The sequence below is a fragment of the Triturus cristatus genome, chromosome 11 (assembly GCF_964204655.1).
Source record: "Triturus cristatus chromosome 11, aTriCri1.1, whole genome shotgun sequence".
NCBI lineage: Eukaryota > Metazoa > Chordata > Amphibia > Caudata > Salamandridae > Triturus > Triturus cristatus.
This window is the reverse complement of record NC_140594.1, coordinates 1111570467-1111593388: the sequence shown is the minus strand read 5'-3', so window position 1 is coordinate 1111593388 and position 22922 is coordinate 1111570467. Positions and strand designations below refer to the sequence as shown.

At 49.2% G+C, this 22922-nt stretch overlaps 1 long non-coding RNA gene across 1 annotated transcript in view; it reads right to left on the bottom strand.

Annotated features, from left to right (window-relative positions):
- The window catches only part of LOC146786108 (uncharacterized), a 145506-nt gene that overhangs the window by 9710 nt on the left and 112874 nt on the right, over window positions 1-22922 (bottom strand). The window contains exon 2 of the long non-coding RNA XR_014970850.1: window positions 17778-17889. This is a non-coding gene — a long non-coding RNA (uncharacterized LOC146786108). The remainder of the gene's footprint in view (window positions 1-17777; window positions 17890-22922) is intronic.

The window sequence follows — 22922 nt, the reverse complement described above, 5'->3', positions numbered from 1 at the left end:
CTACCCAAGCCATTGCTCTTGGTTAGAAAAATTGCAAGCATTCCTCCCATCACCTTATGTGTCTTTGAGGCTCCTTAAAGAAGTAGTGGCTATTTTTCAGTCCTTTGTATATTTAATCTTAAAGGGGCTTTCTTCCTTCATATTTTCTCTCTCTCATATAGGGGTTTGATTTGGTAATGTTTTCTGACTTGCAGGGCAGGTTAGTCTGGATGCTGCAATGTTGCTAGTTTGTGGTAGTAACAAACAGAGACCAAAACTGAGTAAAAAAATAGAGATTGTTTAGTCTACAGAGGTGGGATAGGCATTTGGATAATGACATCTGTTACCCTTCAATGCAATATTTGGACTATATTTTTGTAAAAGTGTTCCAAGGGTCCCTGTAATCAGGGAGAATATTCTACATTTATGGACTACCAGTGAAGATTTGATGATGATGACAAGACTTATATTTGACACAACCGTATGTGACCTTTAAAAAAAAGTGAATCCCCTATCAAACTAACTAAAGAACTATTGCTTCGATTTCATATTGTTACGCATGAAGCACAAATTGTTTTTAACTTTGTGTATACACACACACACACATATATATATATACACACACACACATTTCATAAGGACTTTATCCACAGCTTGTCAGAATCACATGTTTTTCGATCCCCTAGATACCCTAGTTTTGTTCCCTTGTGCTCGAACCACATGTCCCTAATGTGCCTCTGGTGGCCTCATCTCTCTTCTGTCAGGGCTTGTGCCACACTCCAGGTACAATGCCCTGTAAACAGCCTTATGCTATGTACCCCACTGATCACCAAGTAGAGCAAAGCCCTGCAAACCCAGTGTGTACAGTTAGAGGACTCCCCAGATCCAGCCCATTGTTTCCAAATCATGTTCATACTGGGACTCAAGGTCTCCCTTCTGCACACCCCTGCCTAGACAACACTCAGGGATATACTGGCGCAAAGAAGCATGGCTGTTGCTCTTGTGCAAGATTGATATTTTTTCATAGAATGAACACTAGGGCAAAATATGACAAGGAATCCCTCAAGATTTTGAGTGCATCTTGGGAGCGATTGAGATTTAAACCGCACCCAAGAACTGTTACCTACATGGCCTTGAGGTTGCATGCTGAAACAAGCTTTTATAGCCCATTCTCCAGAAACTGGATATCACCCTTGCAGTTCTCCTGGTTACTACTGAATTTTTTAGTGAAGAAAGTAACATGCGGGAGCGTGGCCTGCAGCCGATCAACATGGCCGCAACTTAGAGGAGCTCCGGCGGTGACACCGACTCCCCGATCAATCCGATCATAAATCCGCACATTTATAGTACCTCAAACTTCATTACTCAGCAGCCGGAGGTGCCGGACGCCGATAGCGCTGCTCTCCGGAAGGAACGGACGGACGGAGCCCAGGCGGGTGCGCACCGAAGATTGTGGCCTACGTGCATGCCGGCAGCTGGGGACTGGAGTACGCTGTGGACCCCTTGGGAGCGGACGTTGTGCGGTGAGACGGCGCGGAATACAAGTGGAGCGCGGGTCGGAGGCGGTGACTGGATCTGGTGCCTGAGTACGTATAGCGGCTGCGTCGAGGGGTCATCTCTGTCCCCCCCACCCCCGAGGCGTGTGCGGACCTGCCTCGGCCCGCGAGGCGGGAAGGAAGACCCGGAGGTGGTGAGCGCTCGGGGAGGGGCGCTGGCCGGTGGCGGTGGCGGCCGGTGCTGCCCCAGTGGCGATCGCTGAACGCAGACGCACGGGGGAAAACTTCACAGGACCCAGGCTGCGGGGGGGCACTGGCTGTTGGCCCCCACCCTCTGACCCGGCGCCCCTGCTGCCCGTGTGGAGGATGTGTGTGGCACCTATGTGGAAGGCGAATTGACGCACACACGGGGAGCGGCGAGACCTGTGCTGAAGAGCGCGCGGAAATGGACATGGCAAGGAACGGGATCTAGGCACTACGAAGCGCTCAAACATCTTGCCAGTAAGAGACGCATAGGGGCTGATCCGTGAGTTACAAGGGACTTCCAGAGGCGGGCCTCGTGCAGGTAACGGTGTGCATTATACCTGTTATATTGCCTGGTGTGGAGCGCGCACTAATACCCTGGCAGCCCATGCAGAGGACGGATGGCCAGTGAGCCGATGAACTTTGTCCGTGGACCCACGCTTATCTGTTAAAGGCACCAGCAGCACTGTCTGATTGGCCGTAGCGTTCACGTAGCGGTGTTTGGACGCAGTTACTGAAGACACATCGAGGGTCTGAGGCCCCGCCTAGGTTCAGCTGCCAGCGCGCCGAGAAACCCGACAGGCCGCGCGTGGTCTACACCCCAGCGGCAGGCGGCGGCGACTACCGGCTAGCGCAGGGTGCAAGTGGGCGGACATGGGGGGCAGAGGTCCTCGGACGCATTCGCAGGGCAAATTGGATAAATACGCCTACAATAAAGACCTTCCCGCGCCACCCGAGCGCAAAGACGTACCTGCCAACAGCTCGGAGAAAGAGGGAGCGTCGAAAGTGATGCTAGAAGATATTATGGCGGCTCTCGACAAAGTGCAATCCACGGTGGGGTCCATCTCAATTGATGTCTCTTTCCTGAGGGCAGATTTTCAGAAGATGACGGCCATGGTAACGGAGGTTGAACAGGTGACAAAATCGCTATCGAAGGACACCTCCGCACTGCTTCGAAGGGTGGGTCAGTTGGAAGCAGACAATAGGCTTATGATGGAAAAACTGGACGACCAGGAAGGGCGCTCTCGGCGCAATAACGTCCGTATCATAGGCATTCCCGAAAATGAAGAGAGTCCAGCTATGGATTTATACATTGAAGATCTCATAAAACGCAAACTCCAACCCAGAGGTCTTTCGACTTTCTTCTCTGTGGAGAGGGCGCATAGAGTCCCGGGGGGTAGACCCAAGCCAGGGGCTCCCCCTAGATCAGTCCTAGCTCGCATTTTCAACTTCCGGGATCGGGATGCTATACTGCAGACAGCGAGGGTGGCCCCGCAGCTGCGGATCCAGAACTCAGTGGTGTCATTCTTCCCGGACTACACGGCAGCGGTAACCAAGCGTCGCAGGAGCTTTCTTGACATACGCAGGGAACTGTCCTACTCTATGTTATTCCCGGCAAAACTGCGTGTAGTGGCGGATGGAAAAACAGTTTTTTTGAGAGCCCAGAGGAGGCCCATGAGTGGCTCGAGGGGTGGCGGCGTGTGACAGGACCCGGAGGCACGGAAAGGAGGCAGCAGCAACGCAGGGAAGATGGGGACACCCAGGACCAAGTAGGAGAGCCGGGGGTCGGCCATTCACTGCAGACTACGACCGAGGAATAAAACCAGGTCTTATGGCCTATTTGGGTCGCATCTCCGCAAAGACGTTGTATGGCTTCATCAAGATGGAGGAGGTAAACGTTACAAGGGCCCAGTTGTCTTCAGCATTATCCTCCCACTTGACTGTGGCGGGTACAGAACTACAACGTCGAGACAGAAGGTGGGGCTGTGGCACGCTCTTGTTGTCAATCATTGTTTGAGGGGATGAGCGGTGGTGTTCCACGGACTTCTTTTCCCCCACACGCAAGTACTGTTAATGGGAGTAAAGCACTCTGCTAAGTTGGGGTGGCGGATAGTTGGGGGTCCGTCTGGCAGGGACGCAGGGAGGAGGGTGGGTGAGGGGGGATGTTTTTCATTTTTGGTTGTGTATGGTTTGTTCTGTTTTTTTTGGGGTAGCCGAATTATGATGAACATGCAATTACAGATGCAGTGATTGGGGTCATTATTGCAACAACTGTTGGTTATGCTATGTACCGTACCAGTGGGACAACTACATGCCAGAGAAAGTTTGGTTTGGAGGAGTGGATAGGTGGGGAGATGGGTGGGGGAGAGGGAAACAAAATATTGGTGTTTTTTGTTCGTGGGTTCAGTTTTACAGAAAGCACTATGCGCGGTTGGAGAGGCGGGTAGTTGGGGATCCGTCTAGCAGGGAAGAAGGGAAGGGGGTGGTGATTGGGGGGGGTTCTGGTTTGCTGGTTTGCGGGGCTGTTGTATTGTTCCCTACTCTGATGTTCTTTCTTATGCACCTGAGGTTTGGGGAGAGGGTACACCCACTCGCAGCCCGATTGCGTACCACCATTGTATTGATGATCCAGAGTCCACCACAGACTTTACTCCTGCCACATATTTGCACACACCCACGGCGCGCACCGCAGCGAAATAATGACGAATGTATCAGTGAGTGATCGTCAGGGCCCGGGCGCCCCGCTGACAGTGATGTCCTGGAATATAAATGGCCTGGGTAATAAGATTAAGTGGGGTCTGGTCCTGCAACATATTAAGAGACACACGCCATCGGTGGCTCTCCTACAGGAGACTCATTTGGCTGGCACAGCCGTGAAGGCACTGGATCAATGGGGGTTCAAAATGGCAGCGCACTCAAGAGTTCACCTCCGGCTCCAGAGGGGTGGGGATCCTCCTCCGCAAGAGCTGTCCCTTGATGGTGACTGGGACCTGGGCAGATGACCAGGGACGCTGGCCAATGGGAGGGCTGTAATTTTAATTTCGTCACAGTTTACCTCCCCCCTGCGCTTCACTCGCTAGCCTTTCCAGCCCTCGGAAAGTTCATACTGGGCCTACCCCAAGGAGAACTAATAGTGGGGGGCGACTTTAACGCCATAGTGGATCCGGACTGGGATTAGCACCCCCCAAGAGGGCCTGGCGCGACCCCTACACCCATGCGAGATTTCCTGGACGCCATGGGGCTGATTGATTGTTGGCGCATGCGACATCCCACTGACCGTCAATTCACACATCATGCTAGCGCGCACAACAGTCTCTCGCGTATTGACTACCTCCTCGCCTCTCCTACGTGTGTCACCCGCATACAGGAGGTTAAGCACCTCCCCAGGGGCATCTCCGACCATTCCCCGCTGCTGCTAACTTATTCCTTGGGCCTCTCGGGTAGGAGGCGCACCTTCCCGATACAGCCTGGCTACCTTAAGGTCCCTGGCGTCCGAAAGACGCTGCATAAAACTACGAAACAGTACTTTCCGGAAAACTTGCACTCGGTCGCCTCGCCGATTGTCCTCTGGGAGGCCTACAAAACGGTGCTGTGTGGGCAGGCCATTGCAGTAATCACAGTTCATAAGCGGGAGGCGTCACGGCAGGTGGCTACCCTGGAGGTGGCGGTGGGGGTGGCGGAAGAAGAACACACCAAAGACCCCACTGAGGCGAACGCTCACACACTCAATCTAGCGAAACAAGCGTATAGAGACCATCAGTGGGAGGCGGCCAGATTGCGCCTGGCGAAAACACAGCACACAATATATGAGCTGGGGGACAAGGCGGGTCGCCTGCTCGCGTGGTTTGACAAAAAGGAGAGGGCCAATATTAAAAGCCTGTACACACGTTGAGATCCAGAAGTAGGCTTTATTATCGCAACCACCAACATCAACCAACTCCTCTTCCCAGCGTCTCTCAGCCTGAATGCCTGTGTCCAGAACATTCACATTCTATCACCCAGACAACAGGGATTCCACAATCCAACCATAAGTAGATTACAACACATCCCCTTTACAATACATTGAAAACAAAATGATAATAAATAAAGATAACAATTACTAGGTGCAAAATACAGTGCAAAATATAAAGAATAACATATGCTTAATACATAACATAATCTTTAAACTTGGCTGGTACATGCCTGAGCCTGGCGGAACCATTACAATTCCCATAACCATTTACAGGAACACAGGGCCGGCTGTTGTCTGAACGCAATTTAACATCAACAACTTTAACCAGTCTTGACATGCTCCAGGTACAGCCATTATTCAAAGTCACAACATTTTTCCTTATTGCTGTGATAACAAAAGGACCCAGAAAGTTAGACAGACCCTTATGACCAAACCTGGATCTCTTGACCCAAACACGATCACCAAGGTTCCACTTCCTTTCTTTCACAGACATCTTGTCATCATAGCGCTGTTTGTATTTTGACTGATAATCAGCCAATCTCCTCTTCCTCACATCCTCACTGACCTCATTCCCTTTCCATACAGGAAGCCACCCTGGATTTAGCTTAGTCATCGCCACCCTTCCCCTCAAAGCCTCAAAAGGTGATTTTTGAGAAATAGCATTAGGAACAGTGCGGTGCGCCCACCATGTTTCCCTCAGCATACAACTGAAGGAAACCCCAGTATCAAGTGCCCTTTGAGCACAACTTTTCACCACCCTATTCATTCTCTCAGTGAGACCGTTAGCTTGTGGCGAGTATAGCGCGGTTTTTAAATGAATTATACCAACACTCTCTAGAAAATGTTGCATTTCTTGGGAGATAAACTGCACCCCATTATCTGTGACTAGATATTTTGGAACACCTTCAGACGTAAAGACGTCCTTTAAAAATTCAATAATGGACTTAGAATTGACCACACCCATACACTTGGTAACCACCCACTTCGAGGTGTAGTCCACCAAGAGAACAACAAATCTTTCCTGGGCAGGCATAAGCTCAAAAGGACCCATAATGTCCAACCCCAATTTGGTCCATACCACATCCGGAACCTCCACAGGTGAAAGAGGAGCATGACTAGTCACATGAGACTTGTCATTGATGGCACACAAATGACAATCTTTCACAACCGTCTCCACCAACCGATCCATCCCGGGCCACCAGTACCTTTCCCTGACACGCGCTTTCGTAAGACTCCTACCAAGATGTCCCTCATGAGCCAAATTGACTACTTTCTCCTTAAGAACATCAGGTGGAACTAATCTTTCTCCTCTCATAAGCTTATCCCCACAAAAGGTTAATTCATCCTTCACACACCAAAACGACTTCACATTCGGATCAAGATCCTTACAACTCATCCATCCTTTAGATATTAAATCCTTCAAAACACCAAAAGTAGTATCCTTAACCGCACAAGACAACCACTCCTCTTCCAACAACGGGTTTTCCATCACCCAATTCACACACTCAATCTCATCACTCTCCTCCCCAGAACACACTGGCAACCTGGACAAACAGTCAGCAGACTTATTATCCAACCCAGAAATGTAGTGTACACGGAAATTAAACTCTTGCAGCCCCTCACTCCATCTTTTAAGCCTAGGAGTCATGCGCTCACTGTGACGATCAGAATAAATTTGTACAAGGGGACGATGATCTGATTTTACCATAAAAGGAATTCCCCACAAATAAAATTTAAAATGCTGTATCGCCCAATACACACTTAACGCCTCCCTTTCAATGCAAGAATAATTAATTTCCGCATCCCTAAGGGCCCTAGAAGCAAAAGCTACTACCTTTTCTTCCCCATCAACAACCTGAGAAAGTACAGCCCCCAGACCCTTGAGACTGGCATCAGTTGTGAGAACAGTCTTCAATCTGGTGTCAAAATGACCCAGCGTTGGCATCTTCCCAATCTCAGACTTAACCAAATTAAAAGCCTTCTCACAATCTGGCGTCCAAACAAACCGTGAACCTTTTTTTAAGAGTACTCTGATCGGCTCTACCACTCCAGCAAACCCTTTTACGAATTTGGAATAAAATTCGGCCATTCCTAGAAAAGACCTAACCTGTTCCTTGTCCTGAGGTGCTGGAGCACCAATTATACTCTCTGCAAGCTGCACCTTGGGCTGTATACCCTTCCCCGAAATGACATGTCCTAGATAGGTTACAGACTCCAGACCAATACGGCACTTATCCTTTCTAAGAGTGAGACCTCTCTCCCTCAATTTACCCAAAACAGATCTTAAAACCGTCTCATGCTCACCCTCACCCTTCCCATAAACCAATATATCATCTTGAAAAAACAAGACATTGGGAAGATCCCCAAGTACCGTCTTCATGATCCTTTGAAAACAAGCTGCGGCCGAAGCCAAACCAAACGGCATCCTCAAAAATCGATACGCCCCCAAAGGAGTGACAAAGGACGTCAGATGTCTGGAGTCCTTGTGAAGTCTCACTTGATGATAAGCGGACGATAAATCCAGAACACTAAATATTTTAGCCCCCTTCAATAAACTTAAACATTCTGAAATATTTGGAAGAGGTTGGCGATCCACCCAAATCCACTCATTCAACCCACGCAAGTCAACACACATCCTCACCGCCAATCCTCCATCCTTGGGTGCTAAAACCACCGGAGACAACCACTCCGAAGCCTCTATCTCTTCAATCACTCCTAGTTTGAGTAACCTCTCAAGTTCCTGCTTTAACGGTTCAACCATTAAATTTGGCACCCTCCGTACCTTATGCACACACGGCTTGGCTGAATCCTTCAGGATTATCCGATGCTCAAACCCTTTCAGACAACCCAGAGAATCAGTAAATACCTCCGGATAATCTTCAATATACCTTTCCACACTCACTCCATCTACAGCTAATATCTTGCCAGCTGAGCCCATACCTATCTCCTCCATCAACATAACCTGGTCTTCTGGGTTGGTAGCACTAGGATTAAGAATTATACCTAAATCACGCTGATGTCTCCAACCCAACAAATTATCACCTCTCACAGCCACATAAACCTTCCCTATGGTTTCTTTCTGTTTGAACACAATTTTTGCAGTTATGTATCCCAGAATATCCACCCTTGTACCTCCATAACTGAAAGGTGAAATGTCTGGAGATTGAAGCTTTACATTCTCCAATCCAACTACCTCATCCCATATCTTATTTCCAATCAACGTGAAAGGAGACCCCGAGTCAGCCAAAACGGTAAATTCATCACTATTCACCATAATGTTACAAAATGGCATAGTAATCTTGTCCGAATCCACCTTATTCTCTTCTTCCGAAATGCTTGAAATGACCACTGTATGAATATTGTCCGAGGAATTTCCCATGTTGCGATCCTTTTTGGCCGACTTGCAAACTCTAGCATAATGCCCCTTTACTCCACAATTCATACACCCACATTCCCTTGCATAACAATTTGGAAAGTTTGACGAATGGGAGAAACTTCCACATCTGTAGCATCTCATCTTCTGTTTGTCACTGTTACTCTTCTCACGGTCAAAGGAACGCTGTTGTCGAGGATCTCGTTCACTAGATTGTTGAGTATCTTTAAAAGCCACACGAGGTTGAGTGTTCTTTGCAACCGCTTTAACTCTTGACCCTGAAGACACTTTGGCAATACTTTCAAATGACTCATCCTCAACATCACGTTCCAACATGGAATGAACACTTTCTTGGTTTTTCTTTACACCTTCACTATTCCCTTGGTCATTATCATCGCGATTCTTCCTTATTTCCTTCACCCATGAGGATGTATTTTCAACACCCTCAACAATCGCAATAGCCTCTGTTAATGATGGATTCTTGGACAACAGTTTACCTTGTACCCTTGAACTGTTCGTGAATCTGACTAATTGGTCCCTCACTAGAGAGTCAGACAACTCCCCAAATTCGCACGTGCGTGCTAACGTTTTCAGTGAAGCAATATCAGTTCCCACACGTTCTGTTTGACCTTGAACCCTGGTGAAAAACCTGTGACGTTCTAAAACAACGTTAATCCGTGGACCAAAATAGCGCTCAAGCATAGTCATAGACATCTCATATACATCTGTAGGTTCACCATCACCACCTCCAATGATGATGGGGTCCATGCTATCGTAGGTGTTCCTGCCTTCAACTCCTAAATTGTGTAGTAATATAGCTTGTTTCCTTGTAGCAGAAAATTTCTCCCCCCCAATAGCCACCAAATATGAATCAAACAAATTCCTCCACCTCTTCCAAGGAAGGATAGGTTCTCCTTTTTCTGACAGAAAAGCAGGAGGTTGTGACATACTAGAAGCCGTTGCCATGACGCTAAAAATTGTCAATGTCTCGAAACAAACTAAAATGCAATGTCAGGAAAATGACTTTGTTCTCTTCCTTCTTTTTTTTAAAAGAATAAAACAAATCAAAACAAGAATTCCTCACCATGAACGAGTAGTTATAGTCTTCAAAGTCCAGAGACACGCGTCGCTGTCACCGAGAGATCAACAGCAAGGCTTAAAACTGAAACACGAGTAATCTTCTTAATATCCCAATTCAAAATGGCCGCCACATAAGATCATTCTCATATCCCAAGGCAAAATGGCCGCCGCGTAGGATAACGTGATGCGTGTGACGCGCTGCGTGTGATGTCACAAGCAGTCACTCAGCTTCCAAGAAACTCAGGATTCGGTTCTCCGCGAGCAGAGCAGAGCGTGCAGGATCCAGTTTGAAACTAAGCGTGACGGTTACTCCTTTAACTTACTTAAGTCTTCAACACAACGAAAGAGTCCATTTTCTTCACAAGTGTCCACAAATCCCAAAATCCAAAATCCGGGTGACAGAGAATCACCAAATCCAAGTCCAATTCTGTGAGATTTTCACAATCTCAAGGCCACAGTCTCATCGTTAAAATCCAATCCATCCAGTCATGCGGGTTCACAGGGGAATTGATGGTTGCCGCTTGTCCCCAATCAAGCACAACTCGTCGCCAGTATTAAAAGCCTGTACACACGTTGAGATCCAGAAGTAGGCTTTATTATCGCAACCACCAACATCAACCAACTTCTCTTCCCAGCGTCTCTCAGCCTGAATGCCTGTGTCCAGAACATTCACATTCTATCACCCAGACAACAGGGATTCCACAATCCAACCACAAATAGATTACAACAGCCAACCGCTGGGTGGCGCGGCTGCGCCTACCATCAGGGGAGGAGGTGACAAACCCGGACGACATAACGACCGCCTTTGCGGCCCACTATGAGCAGGTCTATACCTCCGCAGTGACGACCACTGTAGAGGATAATCTAAAATTCCTTGCGGACATCCGACTGCCGACACTAGCCCCGGAGGACGCGCTTACGCTGGAAGAGAGTCTTTCGGCGGAGGAGACTGCCCTCGCTATTCGCGACCTTCAGTCGGGAAAGGCGCTGGGACCGAATGGGATCCCAGTGGAGCTGTTCAAACGTGAGGCAAACACGATAGTGCCGCACTTGCTGCAGATGTACGAGGCCAGTCTGGCGGAGGGGATGCTTCCACAAGATATCAGGGTAGCGACGCTGGTCACAATACTGAAACCTGGTAAGCCCCCCACCGAGTGCACCTCCTACAGGCCTATCTCACTCTTGAATGTGGAAGCCAAGATACTAGCGAAGCTATTGGCGACCCGTATCCAGTCGCATCTGCACACACTTATTCATCCCGATCAGTCCGGTTTTATGCCGGCGCGTAACACGGCAATGAACATCAGAAGGTTGCACGGCATAATGGCCAGTGGAGCGCACATCCAGGAGGATGCAGTTATACTCTCGCTGGACGCGGTTATGGCTTTCGACCGAGTGGAGTGGCCCTTCCTGTTTGCGGTGCTAGTGCGTTTTGGTTTTGGGCCCAAGTTCTGCGCGTGGGTGCGGCTCCTCTATACAGACCCTCTGGCACAGGTGAGGGTGAATGGCCAACTGTCGAGAGACTTCGCGCTGGGACGAGGCACTAGGCAGGGGTGTCCTCTCTCCCCACTACTCTTTGCTCTGGTTCTGGAGCCCTTGGCGGCATGGATCCGGCAAGATCCAGTTATCTCCGGGCTTCGCTGGACAGAGAGCTGGGATGATCATATCTCCCTCTATGCGGATGATATCTTGGTCTATCTGACGCAACCAAAGCGGTCCATAGCTGCATTACTAGATATCTGTGATTCCTATGGTCGCTTCTCGGGCTACTCGATTAACTGGGCGAAGTCTGTGCTCTACGTCTTACAAGGGCCTCCGCCGCAACTCCCTGACGGAGTAGTAATACCACGGGCGGAGGATGGTTTCAAATATCTAGGTATTCACAGAACGTCGGACCCAGCGCTGTTCCTGGAACGCAACTTGCTGCCACCCCTCAAGCGATTGAAAAGTGATGTCAAATATTGGCACTCCCTGCCGCTGACCTTGCTGGGGAGAGCGGCGTTATTCAAAATGATGGCTCTCCCTCGCTTCCTCTACGCGCTACAAAATGCGCCCGCTCTAGTCCCAGACTCCTACTTTCGATCTATCAACGCAGAGGTGGGTTATCTGCTGTGGGAGGGTAAATCTCATAGAATAGCACACTGCAAGCTCATGCGGAGTTGGTACGATGGGGGGATCGCACTGCCCAACATCCGTCTATATTATTGGGCGTCCCAACTTATCATAGTCAGTCACTGGATGCACGCAGCGCAAGATGAACCCGCTTTGAGAATGGACAGGGCGCAGCTAGGCCTCCACGGAGTCCTCCCAGCCCTCTATGTTAGGTCAGGGACGAACAGGCTGCAGGGCCCTACGGCGCACACAGTACAGGTCTGGCGCACGGCACAGCGAAGGCTGGGATGGGAGGGGGTGATCACAAGACAAACACCGTTATGGATCTCCCCTAAGATAGGAGTAGGTCATCTGCGTAAAGAATTTGAGGGGTGGGATCGCATAGGCATCTCCAAGGTCGGGGATCTCTGGAGGAGGGGCGGGGTGATACAGTTTGAGACTTTGCAAACAGACTACCAGATGAGACAGACCGAGCACTTTAAATACTTACAAATCAGGCATGCACTACAGAAAGCTATACCCAAAGGGATCACACCACCAGAGTCCTCCCCGCTAGAGGACCGGCTACTCGCAGACCACCTCACCAAGAAAGCTATCTCACTGACCTACCGTAAACTGGTGAATCATCAAAAAGACCCCACGGAGCTCCTCAAGCAAAACTGAGAGGCGGCAGTGGGGCCCATGGACGAACTAGAATGGTTCGAAGCGCTGGCGTCTCCCCGGGAGGTGGCCATCCCGTCCAAACTAAAGCTGGTGCAGCTGAAAATACTGCACCGGATATACTACACCAGAACTACACTCCACAAAATAGGGAGGGCTTGCAGCCCACTATGCCTACGGGGGTGTGGACTGCCGGGCACCTTCTACCACACTCTGTGGGATTGCCCGAACATAGCTGTATACTGGGGGGAGGTCATGGGGACGATCTTACAGGTTACCGGTCACGTGGTCACACTGGAATCCCGAATGTGTTTATTGAATGTGTGGGACGCTACTGACCTTAACCAGGCTGTTCAAACCTGGGTGACTATCGGGCTAGCGCTGGCGGAGTGGTCCATAGCGCAATACTGGGGGGCGCAGGCAACCCCCTCACACGGGAGATGGGCCCGCGACATGGACAGTGCCATGACAGAGGAGAGGGTGGTGTGTGCGAACAGAGGCTGCCCCAGGCGCTGGCAACGAATTTGGGGAAAATGGAACACGTTTAGAGGCAATATCTGTGAACCCCAGGTGGCGGACTCAGAGTCCGAGCTGAGTGACTGAAACCGAAGTTGTGCCATTCTCGCGGCCTGGGGAGGGACGTGATGTGGGATGGATGGGGAGGCGGGGGGTGGCTATCACAGGAGGGGTGTGTATGGATACCGATTTTTGTGGCTTGTCTGGAAAGGACACTATGCTAATAGAGGTACTGCGTTGGAATATTATGTAATGATGAAAGGTGCATTTTTGTTTTTGTATGTGTTAATAAAATGTTTAAAAAAAGAAAGTAACATGCTTGCAGTATTCATGAACCCACGCTGTAACACTTCCTGTGCTGTCACGGTTGCCTATCTTAAAGAGCAAGCGAGGGTTGCATTTGTTCTTTCATACCTAGGAGGGAATGCAGGAATGCGGTGCTGGGATGGGTCAGCCCATTGCTGTAGGACTGTCAAGCTTTTAAGAGGGCCTCATGAAACAGACCTTTTTCTGTCAAAGTACTGTTCAGTAAATGGACAATAAACTTAACTTGTGAATGCAACCCTTATTTGTTGACATGTATTATCTTGTTCAACATACTGTTAGTAGAGGCAGAATAGCCAGAGGCAAAAAGATTGTCACTTTTCTCTAGGGGATTGAGGGACAATTTAAAAGATATTGTTGCCTCGATAATTAACCCCCCCCCCCCAAAATGTTCAGATATGATTGACCTACTATTTCTGCTTGATAAACCTGATCACTGCTTAGCTGACCGAAAGGGGAAAAAGGGAGGAACTATCATTACCAAACTCATTCTACGCAAGGAAGCAAAATCAACAACACTGAACCTTTAACACACCTGAAAACAGGCAAATCAGAGAGGTGTGGCTCCCTTGATCAAAGAGGAAAAAGGAACTAGGTGAAAGCTAAGCTGTGGTTGTATTGTGGATGAGCAGCCTATTCAGTTAAACAATGTCATGTCAAATATAAAAACCCCTACATTGTAGTAGTGGCCTCAAACCCTGTGCCAGAATAGCCTTAAAAAGATGCATCTCAACAGTAATCCGAGAACAGGCAACAAAACAACCCATCCAGGTGAAGATCCTTCCGGACACCAAAACTACTGAAAACTTTCTGACCTTCACCTATGTGAGAACTCTGGCCTTTGTCATAGTAGCCAAAATAAAATCAGAATCGGTCAGAGCAGTGGATGGTTCTGGGCTCACTTATGAGCTGATCTCTGTGCAAACTGTACTTATCATAGTCCTATGCTATAAAGGACCTGACGAACACCTTTAGTTCAACCTCATTGATGCTCTCCAGTTTTGAACTGCCTTTGGGATTCTTGGAATCATCTCCATAACCCCAAGATACTCTGGAGAACACACACTTTTCTGTTCGATTCCAACTAAACACACACTTTTCTGTTCGATTCCAGCTACTGCCAAAGCACCGGTTATTGCAGCTTTCCTGGAACATTGGTTCCAGTTGGACGAGCTACCACATGCAGTTGTGATATTACGCAATTGCAGAATGAATACCGGGATCTCTCTGATGATTTTGAGAAGGTCATGGCAAGTATGGTGCCCCCTCATAGGGAGTTCTGCTGTCATGATGACCGCCAACCCGGAGTCAGTTTGCCTTGTAGCTATATTGACACACTTACAGAAATAGAAATTGAACAACAAAACGTATACGAGTTGCTGGCTAATGGTATCACATGGCATTCAAAATCACTGGTGGCATCCCTGTTTGTGCCCAAGATGGAAGGTGAACTCAGGACAGGTAGTGACTAACATGCCAACAATAAGATTACTGTCAAGAACATGTATCGCCGACTTTTAACCCTAGTGTTATTGTATCAGGTCCGCAAAGTTACCATTTATATCAAACTGAACTGGCGAGGAGAATATCATCTTGCCAGAGCTCAGGAAGCAGACAAATGGAAGACCACATTTTTAAAGAAATTCTTCTCCATGAGATAAGCTGATGGCTTTCGGGTCTGTAATGCTCCAGTGGCTTTCTAGTTGCCTATAAGTTAGATTCTCAAGGACTTTATGGACATCTGCATATAGGTACACATTGATGACATTCTGATTTATCCCAAGACTAGGCAAGGTCACATGCAACATGTCTGTTCTGTGATCTCTTTGAAAAAACAACTTCTAAACAAAGCCAGGTAAATATGTTTCACACGAATTCAGTGAAATTCCTTGTTTTTCTTTCACTCCATAAAGAATCTAAATGGATGCTTGGAAGCCAATGCCATTTTCCAATGGCCAATTTCATTAACAGTCAAAGAGGTGCACAGCTTTCTTAGCTTTGATCTTTTGTACAGGAGATTCATTGCATAATTCTCCACAGTGATTACTTCCATTACCCGGCTTTTGCGTAAATCAGTCAAATTCATTTGGACTGTGGAAGCAGTAAGAGCCTTTTTGACCCTAAAGATAAATTCACTTCAACACTGTTGTGTGAAGCCCAAACCAGAACTATTGTGCATTGTCAAAGCAGATGCATCACAAACTGTTAAAGGTTCTGAGTCGGGACATGCTCATCCGGTGACATTCTTGCCTCTAAAGCTAATAGCAATGGAGCAAAACTACTCTGTACCAGACCATTTCTAATAATGTAGGAATGTCCTGCCTTGGGAAAATCACACAGTGACCATTTGCACAACCATGGTAATATGCAATGGTTACTCTGTGCCAAAGCCTGCCAACAAGGCATTTGCGATGGACTCTGTTGCTTACTGAGTAAGATGTTATTAAATCATATTAACCAGGAAGCGGGATTACAAAGGCAGATCCCTTGTCCAGATGAGGCCAGGTGCCAGAGCAAAGGCAGGTGAATTGCCAGCATACAATTTTACCTGAATGCACACTGATAGGAGCAACTTCTGCTTTAGAGTTTATGGATCAGTACCTCATAAAACTAAATTAGTAATAGACAAGACTAAGATCATAGTTGCTAAACTGTTCTTTAAGGAGACTGCCTTGGTTCTACCAATTGATATGCTTCACAATCAAGATCTCTCAGTGGTGTCACGACTTTGTATTATAATCTGCAGAACACAGAACCATGTTTTAGCTGCAGTCAATAGACAAGGATGTCATTATGTTCGGACTTGAGCCGTGTGTGCCCAAAACATGACTACTCATTCTAAACCATCTTTTTTGCTGCTCCTATCCCATTCCCACACAACCCATACAAACACTACCTCAATGGATTTCATTGTAGATTGGCTTTACTATCTATCTTACCATATGTTGCCCTATAATATATAGTATAATTAAATGGTCTAGTTTAAGCCTTCAAGTTCTTCAATTAGTCTCTCATTTCTAGAAACAAGAATGCAAACTGCTGAATACAGATTCCAGTTTGTCCTCTGCATACCATCTGTAAATGGATGGAAAAACAGAGCCTGTCAATTAGACACTCAAACAATACCAATGGTGTTATGTCTGTATGGTACAAAAGTGGGTTGCATTCCTTTTGTTAATGGAGTTCACTCGCTGTAATGCCTCTCAACTGGAAAGTCTCTGTTCTTCTGTTTTATGGGACAAGCTTCTAATATGAAGCCTCTGGAACTCACAAGAACCAGCACCACAACAACCCTTCAAGACCATCATGACAATCCACAAGAGACCTTACGCTCCATTTAAGAATATTCCCAAAAACCTGAAGGATGGTTACAAGGTTGTCGCCCACCGTCAATCCAGACCATCAATCCCACAGATAAGTTATGGTTGTGTACCCAACACCTGCATCTGAAAAGGCAAGAACAATTTCTCCCTCAATCCTAATGCTAGTACCGAATATTTTGCATAATAAGCCCAGTGAACGGCAATTTGGATATACTTGGAGCACAAAATATTGAATCTTCCCCATTTCATGATGAAAACTTGTAAAGACAACACTAGATTATTTGCACCACCTCCACCAGTGAATGTAGAAGGAGAACCAAAGTATGAAGCCAGGGCTGTGTTGGACATAAAACATGTCATCTGTACTAGCTCCCTGACTGGAAATGATACAATCCTGAAGAGATGTCTTGGGAGCCTGCAGAGCATGTGCATTTTCCTCGTTTGGCGCATTTGTTCCCTGCCTCAGGTTGAGCGGTGGCCTTTAAGAGGTGGGGGTAATGTCAGGAATTGTGCCTTTTGCTGCACCACAGGCATCACAAATCACATAGCTGTGCAAATCTCTGTAAATAGTCCCTAGGGCACCACTGATCACCAAGAGGCGCTTTGTATCCTGTTATGGCTAATATTTCCACGTCCAGGCCCCTGTTTCCAAAACATGTACGCAAGGGAGGAATGGTCCGGTTCATCTCCTGTAGGATTATTCCACAGGCCCAGGCACAAAGAAGCATTCCTGTTCCTCTTGCAGGAGATTACAACTTCCTACAGGCTTAAATCGGAGTATGAGCTCTCGCTGGATCCCGCAAGAAAGGGCAGCCATCTTGGGCAGGGTTAATATTTGAACCATGCCTAACAACTAGTGCCCACTTGGCTCTTAGTTTTTCAACCATAACAGGTCCACAGAGCCTAATCTCCAGAAATTCTTCTGGATTCATGCTTACCAGTTCTCCTGCTAACTACTTGGCGTTCCACTGTATCCCTATCTGTGTTGCGGTCCCAGATTCGATGTCCCGCATATTGAGACTTAGCCAGCATCTCGCATCTAGAGAAATCCTAGAAACAAAACAGAATAGAACAACAATGTTAGTATCATTAAGGGCATTGACTGTAGTAGTAATGGAAAAACAATATAGAATCGGTAAAGCAAAGATCAAGTCTTAGTGCGATCAGTAAATAAGGCACCGTGGGAATAAAAGTCAGGATAGCACAGTAGCATAAACTCCCAGGCAAAAAGTAATTGAAGTATCATAGCATCACAAGAACTCCTGAACTATATGCCACAAAACAAGAGTGATGAGTGTGCTTTAACGCCCATGTTAGTGAAGCGTAGAGTATCTTTTGCTCAAGACTGGCTTACTGACTTAAGGGAGTGTAACATACGTATGTGTGACAGATTGTTCTTGCCATTCCAATAAGCTCTTGTTCAATCCCTGTTGTCTCTGCTGTGTTTCTATATTAAATCTAGCACAAGCTATCAAGCAGTTGCAGAGGGTCGCTCTGAGTCTAACAGAGGTCCACGGCCACAGCTGAGAGGCATTCCCTGAAGCAAGCTGTTTCATCCCTTTTTCCTGGGTATCTTCTAACCCACACATCTATTGAAGTTAGGGTGGACAGAGAGAAGGTACTGGATGCAAGATGGAATCCATATTGCTTCCCCAAAGTCACAGGGCTGGAGTTTAGAGTATGGCATTGACTCCTCTCATTGTGGCTGGTATGTTTCTACTATTGATCTTTCAGAGACATATCTTGATTTGTCTTGGGAGGAGTCCATGTATCCTGCATCCCTGCCCAGAAGGAGTTTTGACTTGCAATGGACATTAAGACTACTTTTGCTGCTGTTCTGGATTAAATGAGACTGGGTCTAGACTCGGAGTACACTATAGGCCTGATACTCTTTTGATCTCTGCAACTGTTGATGCAATGGATCACAACCACTTAGGCCAACAATAAGTTGTCATAGCCCTTGAGGGAGTGGCGTCAAAATGGTTCTCTTCATTTTTGTTTGGCAAGTGGCGATCTTTGGCTATCATTTTTGATTACTGGCAAGTAGAATTAGATCTGGAGTGCTGCTGGAATCATCCGTCCCAGATCTATTTTTTTTTTTTTTTTTTTTTTTTGTTTTTTTAAAAACCTTTATTTGGATATTTCAGATACACAGCTATTCAGCCGACAACCCGGAGGTTCGGCAGCTCGTCAATCAACATATGTAGTCTTCTACAGCTGTCATGCAGGAGAGAAAAAAGGTTTCAATTTTTAAAGAAAAACATAACAAGCAAGGCAATATACATCATGTGTTCGCGCCAGGTCCCACCGGTGAGGCGGCCCCATATCCACCATCAGATCAGCCCTCAAGTGTGGAGGGGAGGGAGAGGCAGAGGCACTAACTTTCTATCAGATTTCATCCGCAAAACTCAAGTCGGAAGTGGGGCTAGGGGGAAAGGTGCTCCTCTGGTGGGTCAGTGGCAGGAGGCAGGCAGATGTACCCCCTATACTGGTTCCACCCCCCCCACACCTTGTGCCATTTCTTGGGCCTCCCCCGTGCACAATACACTGTTTTCTCCCGAAACATGCACCAGTCCATGTTATCCTTCCATGCATCCAAGGTGGGCGGGCTGGGGGATCCCCACAATCGTGCAATATCCCGCTTGGCCACCATATTACCAAGGGTCACCCATTGAGTCTGCGCAGCATCGTAGTCTGTAGGGCCCCACACGTTCAAGAGACAGCGCCGCGCCTCTGAGTGCAACACAATACCCGTGACCTCCTGCATCACAACATGAATCTGCTTCCACAATTCCGCAATCACACCACACTCCCATATAATGTGCAGAAAGGTGCCCACCATCCCGCAGCCCCTCTTACACAGCCCGCCCTCGGAGAAACCCATGTGGACCAACCGGGGACCAGTGACATAGACTCTGTGGAGTATCTTAAGCTGGACCAGCCGCAGCCTGGCGGGGATGGCAACCTCTTTCAGGGAGGAGACAGCGCACTGCCAGTCCTCATCGTCCAGCTCAAGACCGTCTCTAGTCCACTGGTACCGCACCCCCAGGAGGAGATCGGTACGGACGTTCACCAGCTTCTTGTAGATGAGAGAGATTGTGCTCTCCGGCACATGGCCGTCCAAGATCCGGTCCTCCAACGGAGAGGATTCAGGCACCTTCTCCCCCTCAACGAGGACCGACCGCAGCGCATGACGTACCTGCGCGTACCGGAAGTATTCCGTGCCCTCTAGCGCATATTCCGTCTGCAGCTCTGTAAACGACTTAATCCGCCCCTTGGCCAGCATGTCCCCCACCCTGGAGATACCAATCAGGTCCCATTTGTCGAAACCCTTAGAGTTCCAGAGTTTCCCCAGCATGTCCGAGTCAAACAGCGGAGTGGCCAGTGTGAGTCTATCCTTCCACCCCAGGGAGTTCGTGACTGCCTTCCACACGTGCACCGCCACCCCGGTCGGCCCCGTGAGGGATCCAGCCGGGGCCCTTGAATAAAGTGCTCTATAGTAGCCACCACCCCGCAACAACCACCGGTCCATAGCGAAGCCGGGGCTAAGCGCAGGACCGTAGACTCCGTGGTTGACTGCGCTCAGTTGGGAGGCCCAATAGTATCTCCGGATGTCGGGAAGCGCGATACCACCGTCATACCAAGGGAGAGTTAGTTTTGCTATCGCTATACGCGGGCGGCCGTCCCACAGCAGCGAACGCTGTAGACTCTCAACCTCCCGAAAGTAACTGGCCGGGACCAGCTCCTGGGTGTTCTGCAGGGCGTAGAGAAAGCGGGGAAGCGACATCATTTTAAAGAGCGCCGCACGACCGAGGAGGGAAAGCGGCAGCCGCCTCCAGCCCGCCACGTCCCGCCGCAGGCGCGCCAACGGAGGGAGCAGGTTTCGCTCATACCGTACCGTGGGGTCGGCTGAAATATAGATCCCAAGATACTGAAAGCCCTCCCGGGCGATCTGGATCGGGCAATTCCGCGGGGGAACCGGAGCGTCTCCACACAGGGCGTACAGATATGACTTACCCCAGTTGATGGTGAGCCCCGAGTTCCTCCCGAAGGAAGTCAAGATGTCGCAGACAACTATAAGGGACTTCCGGGGTGAGGTAAGATAGAGCAGAATGTCGTCGGCATAGAGGGAAATGCGGTCCTCGTGGTCGGGGGACCAGCGAATCCCCCTCACGTCTGGGTGCCACCGTATCCATGCCGCTAGCGGCTCAAGGGCGAGAGCGAACAACAGCGGCGAGAGGGGACAACCCTGCCTGGTACCCCTTCCCAAGTCGAAGGGATTGGAGGCCCTCCCGTTAACCGCAACTTTGGCGAGAGGTCCTTCGTATAAGAGCCTCACCCAGCCCACAAATCCGGGCCCGAAGCCGAACTTCGCGAGCGCGGCCCACAAATATGCCCACTCAACCGTGTCGAATGCCATTGTTGCGTCGAGCGCCGCCACCACGGCCGGTTCCCGCATCGTCCCGACCCTTGCGATAACACCATGAATGCGTCTAAGATTCAACGCAGTATTCCGATGTGGGATGAATCCAGATTGGTCGGGGTGGATCAGGTCACCGATCACCCTGACTAGCCGGTTTGCGAGGATTTTAGCAAGGATCTTAGGCTCAGCGTTAAGGAGCGAGATCGGCCGGTATGAACTGCACCTGTCTCTAGGCTTGCCATCTTTATGGATGACCACGATCGTTGCCAGGCGCTGGTCGAGCGGGAGGGAACCCGTCGCCCGCGCCTCCACAAACATGGCTCGTAGATGCGGAGCGATCTTGTCCGGCTGGAGTTTGTAGAGCTCAATGGGCAGGCCATTCGGACCCGAGGCCTTGCCCGGACGCAAAGAACGGATCGCCCCCGCAATCTCATCGACCGTGATGTCGCCATCAAGGTCGTCCCTGTCCGCGTCGGAGAGGCAAGGCAGGGCGAGATCGCGCAGGAGTGCACATGAGTCCTCCACAGGCCTGTCCGACACGGATGTATAGACCGTGCGGAAGTAATCCGCAAAGCACTGGACTATGTCCTCCGGCTCCGTGACCAGGACGCCAGCCTCCGTCACTAGGTCCGGCACCACTCGATTGACCCTCTCCTTCTTGTCCAGCCACGCGATCAATTTCCCGGCCCTGTCCCCGACGTCGTACAGACGGCCCCGCTGTTCCCTACTCAGAGCCTTGGCTGCGTCAGTCACGAGGGCCCTGTACTCCGATTGCTTAAGGCTCAATTCGTGCAGCGCCTCCTCAGTGACCTCACCCTCCAGGGCCAGCCCTAGGTCTGCGATCTCCGCCTCAAGCTGGGCGACCTCCGCGTCCCTCCGACGCTTGGCCGCTGTAATCAAGGAGAGGGCCTCACCCCGAAGCACGGTTTTGAATGCTTCCCACAAGGACACCGCCGACGTGACCGAACCGAGGTTTTCTTGAAAATAACGGTCGATCGCCTTAAGTACCGCACTACGAGTCACAGGGTCTCTAAGATGCCACGGGTTAATTGGGGCCACCCTACCACCCACTCCTCTGGCAACATCCATACAGATCCACACCGGAGAATGGTCAGAAATACCTCGTGCCATGTGCCGGGCCTCAGAGACACTAGAAGCGTGCGCAGCCAAAGTAAGGACATAATCAATTCTGGAGAGACTGCCATGCGCACCTGAGTGGAAAGTGTACTGCCGTTGTGTGGGATGCAACATTCTCCAACAATCAACCAGCCCTAGGGTATCTATGAAATCAGGAAGCCACTTCTGAGCCCCCCCCGAAATCCTCTGCGGGTGCCTGTCAAGCAGGCCTGAGCCGACCGCATTAAAGTCACCACCCACCACCAACACGCCCTCTGGGAGACCCAGTAATGTCCTCTCTAAGTCCGCTAGGGTAGTGGGCTGCAATGCAGGGGGGACATAAACCGACACCAGGACCAGCGTCCTGCCCTCCCACCGTCCCGCTACTGCCGCGAAGCGCCCCCTATCGTCTACAGTAGTAGAGTCAACCTCAAATGGGAGAGAGGACCTGACTAGTATTCCCGCCCCTCTGGAACCCGAGGTGAACCCGGAATGCGCAACAAACTTATATCCTTTACGATTGAGTGCATGGCACGTGTTGCCA